This window comes from Sinocyclocheilus rhinocerous, unplaced genomic scaffold (assembly GCF_001515625.1).
Source record: "Sinocyclocheilus rhinocerous isolate Xijiao unplaced genomic scaffold, SAMN03320098_v1.1 scaffold2966, whole genome shotgun sequence".
NCBI lineage: Eukaryota > Metazoa > Chordata > Actinopteri > Cypriniformes > Cyprinidae > Sinocyclocheilus > Sinocyclocheilus rhinocerous.
The window spans coordinates 128,585-142,613 of NW_015634018.1; the positions used below are offsets into that span (position 1 = coordinate 128,585).

Consider the following 14,029-nt stretch of genomic DNA (forward strand, 5'->3'; position numbering starts at 1 on the left):
TGATTTTTTTGGAGTGAAAAAAGACGCAATAAACTTAAAACAACAGTAAAGTTTTGGTCATCATTCAGATGAGGTCCGCTACACTTATGAAAGTTACAAAAATTATTTAGTCAAGAATAGTGTGCGATCTTTTGTATTTTGTTATTTCATTAGCATTAAAGTGCAGACAGCAGCGCTAGGATTATGCAACAGACATTATACAGCTCAGTGCCTTCACGCAGTTAATTAATAAACCATATAGCCGATATGCCGATGGTTGTAAATTGAGGAAAAATCGGACGATAAATATCGGCGGCCGATACATCGGTGCATCCCTAGTTCTATCTGATTATTAGACAGACTTCTATCCGTATTAGACAGAACTGTTAACGACGACAGCGAACAAGAGGGAGAAAGGCGCTGCCATTCTCAGCGACATCAAAATAAAAGTCCCGCCTCGAATGCATCGGCCAAAATTGCCCAATATCGGCCGATATGTCGGTCGACCACTACTAATATGTACCTTTAAGGTACCAATATGGACTGTTTAAGTCCAAAGGTGTGCCTTTTGAAAACGTCACGAGCCGCATGGTTTAATTTGGTTTTGTTTGTGTATGTTTATTTGACTCTCAAAACCGTGATTCCCATTCACTTCCATTATATGACCGACAGACTGCAACGGTTTGAGTTAAAAATCTTCGTTTGTGTTCTACTGAAGAAACAAAGTCACATACATCTTGGATGCCCTGGGGGTAAGCAGATAAACATCACATTTTCATTTTTGGGTGAACTATCCCTTTAAACTGTTTAGTCTAGTGCAGGAGGAAAGTCCTGAGAGGCAGCTAAAGCGATCTGAAATCTGCTCCTTCCATCCCTCGCTTCACCTCCGCACCTTTCCTTTCCACTTCCTCTCCCTCACTGTCACTTTCCTGTCAGTCTTCGGGTTCAGTCAGCGGGCCATAGATGCGGCAGCAGAAACCCTCTCAATCTAATTTCCTCCAGCAGTCGATCTCCGCTTCACCTAAATTACTCTCCGCTGAAAGCCAAATGAGAGTCTGAAGGGAGACAACATCATCTGGGTCCTTCTCGCGGCTCAAACATCCTTCTTTTCCATCTCATTTACATGCCGCTCGAATTTCCTAAAAGCTACGCTTGGTATCTGCGAGTCGTGTTGTGGAAAGTCTTTCAGTCGCAGAGGGAGTTCAGAAAACGTTCGCTCACAGGAACATATGGCAGATCACAACCGGTTCATTTACACTCTAATTAGAACGATCCCTCGAGGACGGGAGAAATAAGAAAACTCTTTGAGGAACGCCGTAAGTTTCGGATATATCCCTCTAGCAAAGATGTAACTTTTATCAAGTTTCTGTTCAGAAAGGGTGCTATTTTAGTATCACTAATGTACTGTTATAGTTAGCTAAAATTTTGAAAACAGGAAACATTTTAGTAACTTTTTTTGTATTTTTTTTTATGTCTATATGGTTTTTATTTGGTTTTAATTTAGACCTAACTAAATTAAAATTAGAAATGTTTGCCTGGGCAACTATCTGAAAGTTTGGGTTTTTTTAAGTTTATTTTATTTCAAGTAAAAGCGATATGGCAAAAAAAAATTAAGTGTCGATTTTTTTTCTAAATTATTTTTTTTTACGTTTAACTACTCAACCTAAAAACGTAACATGATTCGTGTAACGTTCTCTTTATTAACCATCTGGTTAAAGAAAGTTCTATAAAGTGCAACTGTCGGTTACGGAAGCAAAAACTACATGCATTTTCTCCATAGGGAAACTGTTTTTAATAATAACCGATAAATCGTTAAAGACAGATATGTTGTAAGCTCAGAGGTTGTTAATCGAATGTATAGACCAATTTAGGTGTTTGCAAACAGTGATGTTTTTTGTGGGCGGAGTCTATCTGGTGGCAGAAAATGACAGTCTACGGAAGCCATGGAATAAAAGAATAAATAAAAAAATTGCTTTTTTCTCGCAATTCCTAGGTTATATCTCACAAATTCTGATAATAAAAATCAACTTGTCATTCTATCTTTTTTAAGTTTATAATCCCAAACTTCTGGCTTTTTTCCCCTCAGAATTGACAAACTATCAATTGTTGAGATAAATTGAGTTATAAAGTCCAAACTAGGAGATAAAAGTCAGAATTGTGAGATAAAATAGGTAAATGTTATAGCTTTAAATAGTAGGATATTTCATGCTGTAACTGTAGGGCTAATACAATGGGTCACCTATGAACTGCATATGTGAATATTATATAGACATATTGTTTAAATCAAATTTATGCTTTAAAAATAGGGTAATCACAGCAGGTTTCATCAATAGTCTGTCCATTTAAACGTCTGCGTTTAGCTTCAAATGGATGTCTTTGACGACAGTATTCTATAAAAATGATTTGCATTCCGATTCTGACATCCAAACTCTAATTAGAACGATCCCTCGAGGACGGGAGAAATAAGAAAACTCTTTGAGGAACGCCGTAAGTTTCGGATATATCCCTCTAGCAAAGATGTAACTTTTATCAAGTTTCTGTTCAGAAAGGGTGCTATTTTAGTATCACTGATGTACTGTTATAGTTTTTCACAATTGTCACAATTGTTGAGATAAATTGAGTTATAAAGTCCAAACTAGGAGATAAAAGTTAGAATTGTGAGATAAAATAGGTAAATGTTATAGCTTTAAATAGTAGGATATTTCATGCTGTAATGATTTGCATTCCGATTCTGACATCCAAAAGCACAACAATGCATTTTTTCTCTTATTCCATGGATTTTGCTCGTTTCCCTCCACTAGTTGTACCACAATTGGTCTATATGCTTTTGTTGAAGCCATCAGATCATATTAATTCAACTTATTTTTAAAATAGGCCTAATTCTGTTTAATAGCAGAATTCATGGTGAAAAACTACATTACCTTACTACATTTCACTTAACTGTGTTAAAAAAAAAAAAAAAAAGATTTAAATGTTTCTAAAGATTAAAAAGATTTATATCTTTAAAAATATCCAAAATATTTAGATTAAGATGAACTATCATAATCTCTCTTTTAACAAATCCCATAATGGTTTCCTTTCATTATTCTTAGAGACGATTTTTCTCAGTCGTTCACCGCTAATCTATCTTTCAGATTTCTTCAAACAAACAGCGCAGAGGTCTGAACGAGGATGAAAAGGCAGCAGAAAATCGCAGCACCTGACATGTTTTGACATCTCATGAATGCAGACGCAGTCATCTGTCACAGCGCTAGAGACCTCTGACAAACACCAGATAAATATCCCTGCACTTAGCAGGTGCTCATTTCACAATGCTGCTCTACCAGCCTTCAGCGCCACTTTTACAAGATAAACAAATTTCACCTACTAATACATTATCAATAAAGATTAACACCATCAAGTCAGACTCCAGTTGCTTGGAGAAAGAAAACAACTGCGCAGCCCGTGCAGAAATAACGGTGTAATTGAATAAAGATAAAGCCGCCGCCGCTGCTGATGTTTGCGCGTCTCAGATCCCACACATTCACGCCCTGATTGTAGCACATTAACAGAACAACATCTCGGCACATCTGCCTGCAACACAATATCTGCAACTGACGGAGGTACAATGAAAACAAACACGCGAGGACACAAATTAGCACCATCTGCAAACGACAAGAAGCTCTGCTTGAACTTGAAGACGAAACATCTCAGCGTACAAATTAAACACTCGTCAAGAGCCAAATGAGAATAAAACTAGCTTTGGCCAATGCTGATATCTAGAAATAAGGGCGGACTATGGCAGATTTAAATGTCAAATTCATAATAAATTGCTGAAACAAACACTGACTTTACACAGTATTTACTACAAATTATTTGAAACCTGAAAATGTGCAGTTTTAAGTTGCTTTGTACAGGGCCCTATGAAATCAGTTTTATTTTTTTCCAAATTCTGTTTTTTCCATTTTAATTTTTTTTGATTCCCTTTTTTTTTTTTTTTTTCCGTTTGAATTTTTCTGTACAAATCAAAAATGTGTCTAATGTCTAATTAATTAAAATCATGAAACTTATACAATTTAACATTAATTTATTAAAGTTTAACAAAAATTACATGTTTAGGGCCCTATGAAATGTTTCATTTTTTCTCACCTTCTGTTTTATTGTTACCAAATTCTGTTTATGCATGTCTAATTATTTGAATGCTTAATTTAATAAAATGTATTTTTACAATATAGCCTACGAAATATTGTTTTTTTTCCCCTCAGAAATTCTGTGTTTTTTATAGAAATTTTTCTGGTTATCAAATGAAGGCATAAAACATTAATTTAATTCATTTTTTTAACCAAATAAAAATGAAAAACTTTATTTTTTGGCAAACAAAGGGGATTTACTATTAACATTAAAACATGAAAGAAATAATGTGGAATTATTCCTTAAAAAAAGAAAGTAGTAGTAGTAGTATACATTCTACTGAACAACAGTAATATATTTCAGGCGCAATAATGTCTTCAAGTTAAACCGAACTTTTATTTTGACGGGTTGCCGTGAATACCTTTACATTTCTGTGTGCATATGATATAACGATAGTTTCTCTCAAATGCTCATGAAGTGACTCGATATTTAGACGGCAGACGCTGAAATCACCGCGAGCTGATACTGGTATACTACTATCTGAATTGTTTTCATTATAGCGCTCATCATTGGCATAAATGCAATAAATGAATAAAAGTAAACCTAGCTTATATCAACTGAGATTTGCAACTGTACAAGCTGTAAGTTGAATTTTAAGAATAGCTATTGACATGTATTAGTATCTGAAAAAACTCTAAGTTAAACATTACATAATGCTACTGGTCAAATATATTTATAGCTGAACATTCAGCGTCCATTTGAAGCCTCTTCATTTATGGAGGTTTATCAAGAACTCAAGTGTCGTAAAAAGATCAATTGATACGTTAAACCCCAAAATCAATTAAAAATTGGGCTTGAGAGACATATCACTTAAAGCTGCAGTCCGTAACTTTTTTTGGTTAAAAATAATCCGAAAATACAATAAAATACGCCAATGTTCAACAACTAATTACATTTACTTGATTATAACAGTAATTGCAATAAACAATTTTTCAGATGGCGATAATCTCAAAGTTTATACACAGTGATAAATGTAAATTCAAATTTGGGAGATTTTTTGCCTCATTACAAGCTATAATTAGAATTTTAAGAATTGACATAATTGACATGCATTATTAAAATACAACAACAAAACCTAAGTAGTTGAAGAAACTACGCAAGATAAGCAACACACAATGCTGTCTGTTCGAACATATCTATAACTGGACATTTCTATATCTATAACTTTGAAGCCTCTTCATTTACGAAGGTTTAGCAGGAATAAAAGATGCATTGAAGCTTCAACATTAATCTCAGACAGAAGCCTTTGACAAGCTTTACAAGACCGAGAAACAGAAGAAAGCTCATTTAAAAACTTTTAGGAGTACCAACAAAATGGAAACAGACAAAGAAAACTCACAACTGTAACTAAAAATACAAAACTCCATGCAACTTCCATTGATTATAATGGAATATTCAAGTAAATGTCAATCTGCTATGAATCCAATATGACACCAGATTGACCAAAAACAGACTGTAGGTGGAATCGAGTTAAAATCCCCCTCATTCACTATAGAAATGAAAATGAAAACAAAACAGCAGCACAAAAAAAACGGCCCCCAACAGCGAGCTGAAGACGAGGCCGTAACTCACTGTGACTCAAGACAGTTACAAAGCTTTATGAGGGGTGTAAAATCCTGAATGACGTCCCGCTCTGGAGTGTATATAAGGACTCGTTCCGCGCCCCTGTCATTCAACACGCTCCACTCCGGTTCCGATGAGCAAAACATTCGTCTTTCACTGCGCTAGAATCCACTTGGGCTCCGGCCAAATGGCAGCACAATAACAAAATGTCAGAGCGAGAGAAAGTGAGAGAGAGTGACTTAGCAGACGTTATCCTGAGCTCACCTCACCGCACTCGCCGCAGGAACACAAATCCCCAGCAAGCCATTTATCTCCAGGAGGCTTTGTTGTGGATCAGGACAACTCCGACCGCAATGGCACCGGATGCCAAAAAGGCTTCTGCTGGATCCTGAACATGAATCAAACCGCACTGAATGCAGGTTACCCATCCAACCACAGCACAGTCAACCAGGTTTTACCCCAAAATCAATTAAAAAATTGACATACTGGCATACTGTAATAAAATGGCCAAATCGTTTCATTAATTGGTCTGGCTGATGTATTGGTATTCTACTATCTGAATTGTTTTTGCTGTAGTGCTCCACATTGGCATTAAAGCACTAAACGTATAAATGAATACATGTAAATCTACATTAATTAAGATTTTCAACATTACAAGCCGTAAGTCAAATTTTAAGAATAGTCATTGACAGTGTTGGGCAAAGTTACTTTTAAAAGTAATGCATTACAATATTGCGTTACTCCATAAAAAAGTAACTAATTGAGTTACTTTTTATGGAAGGTAATGCGTTACATTACTTTTGCATGACTTTTTCCTTATCTGGGCAGGGCTTGCTTGTTTGTTTTTAATATAAAATTTTTTTTTTAAAAAGTGTAAAACCCTTTCACACCAAAGGTGAAATGAATTCACCTCAAGCTGAAGGAAATGTAGAAGGCGCAGCTAAAAAAAAAAAAAACTTTCAGCTGTGCTGCCATTATGGATTGCATGAAGAATAAGACGCAGGAGAAGAAAGTTCAACACTCTTCAGCCATTAAAAATTTCAACACAAATGTTATGGTTATCTAATGTCATTTTTGCTTATTAGTATGACTGAATTGGATCATTGAAGGTCAGCAGCAAAGATATTGGTTAATAAAATGGGATTAAATGCAATAAAGGATATCCGTGTTATTTAACATATTTAAATATTGCAGGTTTGCATCATATTCCGAGTTTGCATTTCACTGTTTTTACTCATTTTTGAGGAATTATGATGATGCTGTCTGATCAAATAGGCCTATAGCTGAACATTTAGAGCCCAGTTGAAGCCTCTTCATTCATGGAGGTTTAAGTCGTAAAGAACGGTTGCTATATTGAAGCCGCAGCCCAAAATCAATTAAAAATTGAGCTTCAGAGATGTACTGCTGTAATAAAACGGAACCAAGTGCAATACAATAAAAGACTCCACTGTTCAATAACTAATTACATTTATTTTATAATAATAATAATCATCATAATAAACCATTTTCCCAATGTCGGTAATCTCAAAAAGGTTAAATGAAAGAGCCTAGTGACTCAAAGAAGATCATAAACGATTCACATTAACGCAACAGAAGGCGGCGTCCAGGACAAAATAAAAATCCGGTGTAAATCTTGAATAAAGGCAGGTTATAAAGCTAAGATTTCAGGTGCTTTTCAGCACTTATCCGCACAAAGCCAGAAGCAAACCAGTGAAACTCGGTAACATAACCTCCAGACGAGAGTTTCGCTCACTGAAATGGGGAACTAAGATGAAAATAACCCGAGCAATGACTCTCTAACGCACACAGCATAAATCAAGAGTGCCACCACAATGATCAGCGCTTATGCACAATTCATAACGAAAACCATAAACCCCCTAAAAACGTGCCAAAAAGTCAGGTACTTTCCAACCCTCATTTATGGAACCGAATTCTCATTTCTAGAACTGTAAGTGGTTTTCGGCAGCAATAAGCAAGCACAATGCATCCACTCACTCAAACATTAGCACTTCTGGTTTGCATTGTAAGCTTATGGGTTTGTTTTTATGCACACAAAGAATACAACTATCTACCACACTGAACTAACAAGAAACAATTCCACCAAGAATACAGACATCAAAAATATTGATTATCGCATTTTCTGCACATGCATTGAAAGGATATACTCAAGTTTGTGCAATATTATGGATTTATAAAGTGGCACCATTCTGCTAGACGATCAACTTTTTGAACGCTGTATCGACCAATCAGCATCCAGGACTGCAACTATCCATTAAGAATATTTACAGTGTTGGAGCCCCGGCAGAACATGAGAACGTCTTTGGCAGTGCAGTGTGATATTTTGGCAGAAACTGTTGTTTTGGATTTAATGGAAACCGACGCTGCCAAATGTCAAGAGACAGTCATTTGCGTGAATTGAACTTGATGATGTTACATTAGTCGTAATGACTCGAAGTCTTTGAACCTGCGGAAAAGCACCTCGGACCACTCCATCGACGCCAAGAGCGCTGGCAGACCTTAAATTATTAATGCAAAGTGTAAATTTTCATGGCTTTCGTGCATGCGTGGCTGAATCTCTGATCATTAATGGAGCACATGTCAACGCTGGCTCACGTTAAGGAAGAGGACGGTTTTTTCCCGTGAAGATTTTGAGAGCACTTGTGCGGTTTGAAGGCAGGAATGAGGAAAGACACTCGAGGGATGATTCTGCCCTTCAGCAAACTAAACAGGACACAATAATTACTGCGGCAGGATGACAAACTGACACCAAAAAACAAATCAAGCTGCTGTTTTTTCCTGATAAATGACCCTCGTTCATTTGTTCTCTATTTGCCCAACCAAGACAATTCTGCCATTACTTACTTTAAAAAAAAACACATATGACTTTTCTGAGAAATTTTGAATAACGTACTTTTTTGAATTGAGTCCAACAGTTGGCTTCTGGAAGTAAAAATACCATTCATTTTCTCTAAAGGTGGAATCGATTTTAACGATAACTTATAAACCAATAAAGACTAGGGCTGGGTATCGTTCAAAATTTTTCAATATCGATACCGATACCTTGACTTCGATACCGGTTCCTGAACGATACTTTTTTCGATACCAATTTTATGAAATCAATTTTAACAAGATTACATTATCTAAAAAAAAAAAACTTTGGTTTTATTTTTCAGCTTGTTGATGTTTATACAGACTCAAAGACTCATCTCCTGAGCCACTGCACAAAGGAACAAAATGTAACCAACACAATAAATCAGTGCAAAATAGTTTTAATAAAGCTCAAATAGTCTTCAGTTTACACATCTGTTAGGCTACATTTACACTAGTTAGTGTTTGTTTTAAAACGCATAGCTCAGATTCAGAAATCATGATTTCTATTTATTTTCCACTGATTTACTGATGAGCATCATAAAAAGTATCGAACTCGATACCCAGCCCTAGTAAAGACAGACCTACTGTGAGCTACAAGGTTGTTAATCAATGGTATATGCTACTGTTAAAGCCATCAGCCAGCAATATTTCAAGTTTTTTTTTTTTTTAAATAATCATGTTTAACCACAAAATTTGCAATGAAAATGATTCTACAAAGAAATCTCCAATCAGGGATGAGAAAATCACACCAAAACAGCCGCCAACTCACAGGAAGCACTGCAACTGACCAAATATATGCATATTTTGCAACAAACATAAAATATATTGGCTATATACATAATCAACATCTTTAATTTCTCCATCGTTTTTAATTCAATTATATCATTGCTTCTTCGGATTGTAGTCCTTTCCCTCATTCAAGCCATTAAGTTCACAGTCTTGTACCTTTCTCTTTTTGTCCGATTTGGTTTGGTTCGTAGATTATAACTCTTTAACGAAGACTTTTTAAAAAACCCTATGGGAAAAATACTTCCAGAACCAAGGCGCTGAAAAAGTGGATGGCACTGCTGCGCTCTATAGGGACAGGAGATTTTATGCTTCAAAATGACACAACAACACCTTAAAAGTATTAAAAGCTGTTGTCCATATGACTTGTGCAATAGTAAAGCACAGCGCCAGCAACACCAGAGTCATGGGTTTAATTCTCAGAGAATGCATGAACTGATAAAATGCAGACCTTGAATGCAACGTTGGCTGCTTAAGATAAAAGCATCTGCAAAATGCATGAACGTAATGTTATACAATGTGCACTACATTTCAAGTCTTACAAAGTCACACGACAAATTTGGGTCCGTTTTTCATACAAAGCAATCATGGAGTCTATATAGTACATGAGTCGTATAGACTATTGTTATGCCGCATTTTGTCATTTTAGAGGCTAAAAGCCAAATATTCACCTTTTTGTCTTCAATGGAAGTCATAGGGGTTTGCAACAATATCAGGGTGAGTAAATAATGGGTTTGGGAAGACGCGTGCATGATAAACAGCAGTTCCACCTAATGTCAAACCCAAAACGCTTTGACAGCTTTGCCATTGTTATAAAACATTTTAGTGAATTGAGCAAATTGTGGATACTTTTCATTTGCTACCATTGAATCGCATTAAACACATCAACCACCTGCTCTCTAGATATCAGCCAATAAAGCCCAAATCAGTCACTAATGATTATACCAAGGTGGTGCCGGTTGTACTATGGTACAGTTATGGTATCACCATGGTATTTTGATTTATGTGGTACTAAAATGCATGCATCGTGGTATTTTTAAACAGCGTAATTCCAAGACTATGTCCAAAAACATGGTAATAGCACAGTACTTGCCCTCCATAAACATGCATCGTGGCACTAATTCGAAGATAACGTTACTTCAAGAATACCGCGGTTTTGTCAGATTACTTTGAGGAACACAGTGAGCGTGCGTGCGTGAGCGTGTGAGTGAGTGAGTGAATCTTGTGTCCTTCTGTTCAACACACACACACACACACGTTGTTTAGCCGCTTTAGCTTTTGTAAGCACGAGTTCATCACACACACACTCGACTAACTGATCAAACCGTCACACAAATTAAGTCCAACAGATCAATCACGACCCTATCAGATTACTTTGAGGAATACAGTGAGCGTGCGTGCGTGAGCGTGTGAGTGAATCTTGTGTCCTTCTGTTCAACACACACACACATTGTTTAGCCGCTTTAGCTTTTGTAAGCACGAGTTCATCACACACACACTCGACTAACTGATCAAACCGTCACACAAATTAAGTCCAACAGATCAATCACGACCCTCTCATCAATAAAAACACAAATGTCACCTCTGTTGCTGTCAAATATGATTATTATACCGCTCAAAAACACTGGAGGTGCGCTAGCAGAGCTAGCGGCGGATATGATGACAAAGAGCAGTAGCGTTAGCATTAGCATTCAAAATGATTGAACTTGTATAGAAATATTTGAACAAACAAAAACAACAAGTACCACAGCAATACATATTTTTGACACATTAAACATCAACAACACATCTGTGATAAAACTCCAAATAGCTCAAAGCACCAGCAAAACGCACATAAACCACCAAGAATTCAAAACCAAAACACGTTTACATGCTAATAGCTATTTAAATAAATGAACATAATGAAATAAATCTCAGCCTCGAGTTATAACTGTGACATTTCAGGCATGGAATAAAGCCATGAGGTCAGTGCAGCGCTAATCCTGACGGCTAAAGCTAAAGAACCAAATAAAGTCCTGCACAAAATACATGAAATATAATAAACATGCACACTCACTCCCCAGAGGATCCAGCCCGATCTAGATGTATCCCATAGATCCAAAAAAAACAGCAAAAATACCCCTCCAAGGAAATGTGCTGGGGTTACACACACTCACACTCACACGCACACACATTCATACACATTCATATTCATACACACACATACAGATCCAAAGACAGGCCGGTTTCACTGGACTGCAGCCATCGGAACAGTTCAGATCCACTCCGGATCCAGGACAACCAGCGGAAAAAGCAGCTGGATCAACGACATTTCACCTTCAGTTCCGAAATGCAGCAAGTGTCCTTAATTCTCAACGCAATAGAGTCCCAGCGATCGCAGTGTATGTCCCAAACTCAGCTGCAGTGCTTCGCTTTGCTTCCACTAGAGCTCTAATGGCCCTTTACGCATGTTTGCATCTCTCACTGCAAGACATTGAAGCAATGCAACCCAACTTGAGCTCATTCAAAGCCCGGAGACACAAATCCAGCTGGAGCGGATCGACTCAGAAAGAAAACCCGGAACTGGATCCGCAGTTCAGCGCTCTGGATCGAGACGCAGATAAGCGAGTTTAAGTCAAGTTTATTGACTTATGTATGTATGTATGTGTGTATTTATATATTCATTCATTCATTTATGTAAGCTCAGAAAAAGAAAATACCAACATATACAAGTTCACTCATCAAACACACAGTAATGCTTCATACAGCAATTTTTATTTATTTATTTAGCTTTATTTTATTTTATTTTTTGTATGTAATCTTAAAAAATAAAATACCAACATATATGTTCACTCATCAAACACACCAAATGTTTCATACAGAATTATTTATTTATTTACGTAATCTTAAAAAAAGAAAATACTAACTTATATAAGTTTACTCATCAAACACACAAAAATACTTCATGCAGCAATGTTTACTGGTATATTTATTTATTTATAGATCGAAAAAATACAGATATAAATGTCAGATTTTTTTTTTATATAAATCTATATAACTATACCTATAGCTGTATAATCTATATATATATATATATATATAATTGTGTGTGTGTAGTATATTTTATACAGTGTCTACTTTTAATCACCCATATTACTGATTTTGAAAATAATTTATTTTCTATCTATCTCTCTATCCATCCATCCATCCATCTATCTATCTATCTATCTATCTATCTATCTATCTATCTATCCATCCATCCATCCATCTATCTATCTATCTATCTATCTATCTATCTAATCCTGACGGCTAAAGCTAAAGAACCAAATAAAGTCCTGCACAAAATACATGAAATATAATAAACATGCACACTCACCCCCCAGAGGATCCAGCCCGATCTAGATGTATCCCATAGATCCAAAAAAAACAGCAAAAATACCCCTCCAAGGAAATGTGCTGGGGTTACACACACTCACACTCACACGCACACACATTCATACACATTCATATTCATACACACACATACAGATCCAAAGACAGGCCGGTTTCACTGGACTGCAGCCATCGGAACAGTTCAGATCCACTCCGGATCCAGGACAACCAGCGGAAAAAGCAGCTGGATCAACGACATTTCACCTTCAGTTCCGAAATGCAGCAAGTGTCCTTAATTCTCAACGCAATAGAGTCCCAGCGATCGCAGTGTATGTCCCAAACTCAGCTGCAGTGCTTCGCTTTGCTTCCACTAGAGCTCTAATGGCCCTTTACGCATGTTTGCATCTCTCACTGCAAGACATTGAAGCAATGCAACCCAACTTGAGCTCATTCAAAGCCCGGAGACACAAATCCAGCTGGAGCGGATCGACTCAGAAAGAAAACCCGGTAGAGGCAGAATGGAGTGCTGTTGTGTTCAGGGGCAGAGCAGCTGGGGGAAGTGAATTAATGGGATAATTTTCACACTGAGAGGGTAGCAATCGTCCTGTTCCTTCATCTTCTCCTGGCCACCATATCCAAACCTACATGAACACTAGCCACCTCCATTTTACACGCATGGATCTCCATGTGAATGATGATATTGAAATTATCATAATTACATGATGTCAATATGGAGATTCTGGTAAAACAGACAAAATGTGATTGTAAACATAGTGATAAACACACATACAGCAAAACTGGTGGTAATCTATCTACCATCAATCTATCTGTCTGTCTGTCTGTCTGTCTGTCTACCTACCTACCTACCTATCTATCTATCTATCTATCTATCTATCTATCAGTCTGTCTGTCTGTCTGTCTGTCTGTCTACCTACTTACCTACCAATCTATCTATCTATCTATCTATCTACCTACCTACCTACCTACCTACCTACCTGTCTGTCTGTCTGTCTACCTATCATCTATCTATCATCTAGCTATCTATCTATCATCTATCTGTCTGTCTATCTGTCTGTCTGTCTATCTATCTATCTAATCTATCTATCTACTGTCTGTCTGTCTGTCTACCCACCTACCTATCTATCTATCTATCTATCTATCTATCTATCTATCTATCTGTCTGTCTGTCTGTCTGTCTCTGCAGTAGTGCAGTAGTAACACTCACGAACACATCTGTCTCTGTCTCTCTGTCTCTGTCTCTCTCTCTCTCTGTCTCTCTCTCTCTCTCTCTCTCTGTCTCTCTCTCTCT

The 14,029-nt window shown here is 36.9% G+C and overlaps 1 protein-coding gene across 2 annotated transcripts in view; it reads right to left on the bottom strand.

The window, feature by feature from the left end:
- The window catches only part of LOC107745096 (zinc finger protein 609-like), a 93,140-nt gene extending 81,297 nt beyond the window's left edge, over positions 1–11,843 (bottom strand). Inside the window, exon 1 of one of the 2 annotated variants that reach the window (XM_016558927.1) lies at positions 11,426–11,843. The gene's annotated coding sequence lies outside the window, so the exon portion shown is untranslated. Of the gene's footprint in view, positions 1–5,721; positions 6,116–11,425 lie in introns of those variants that run through there. The other variant, XM_016558928.1, reaches the window with a different exon arrangement.
- Between the last annotated feature and the right edge of the window lie 2,186 nt (positions 11,844–14,029).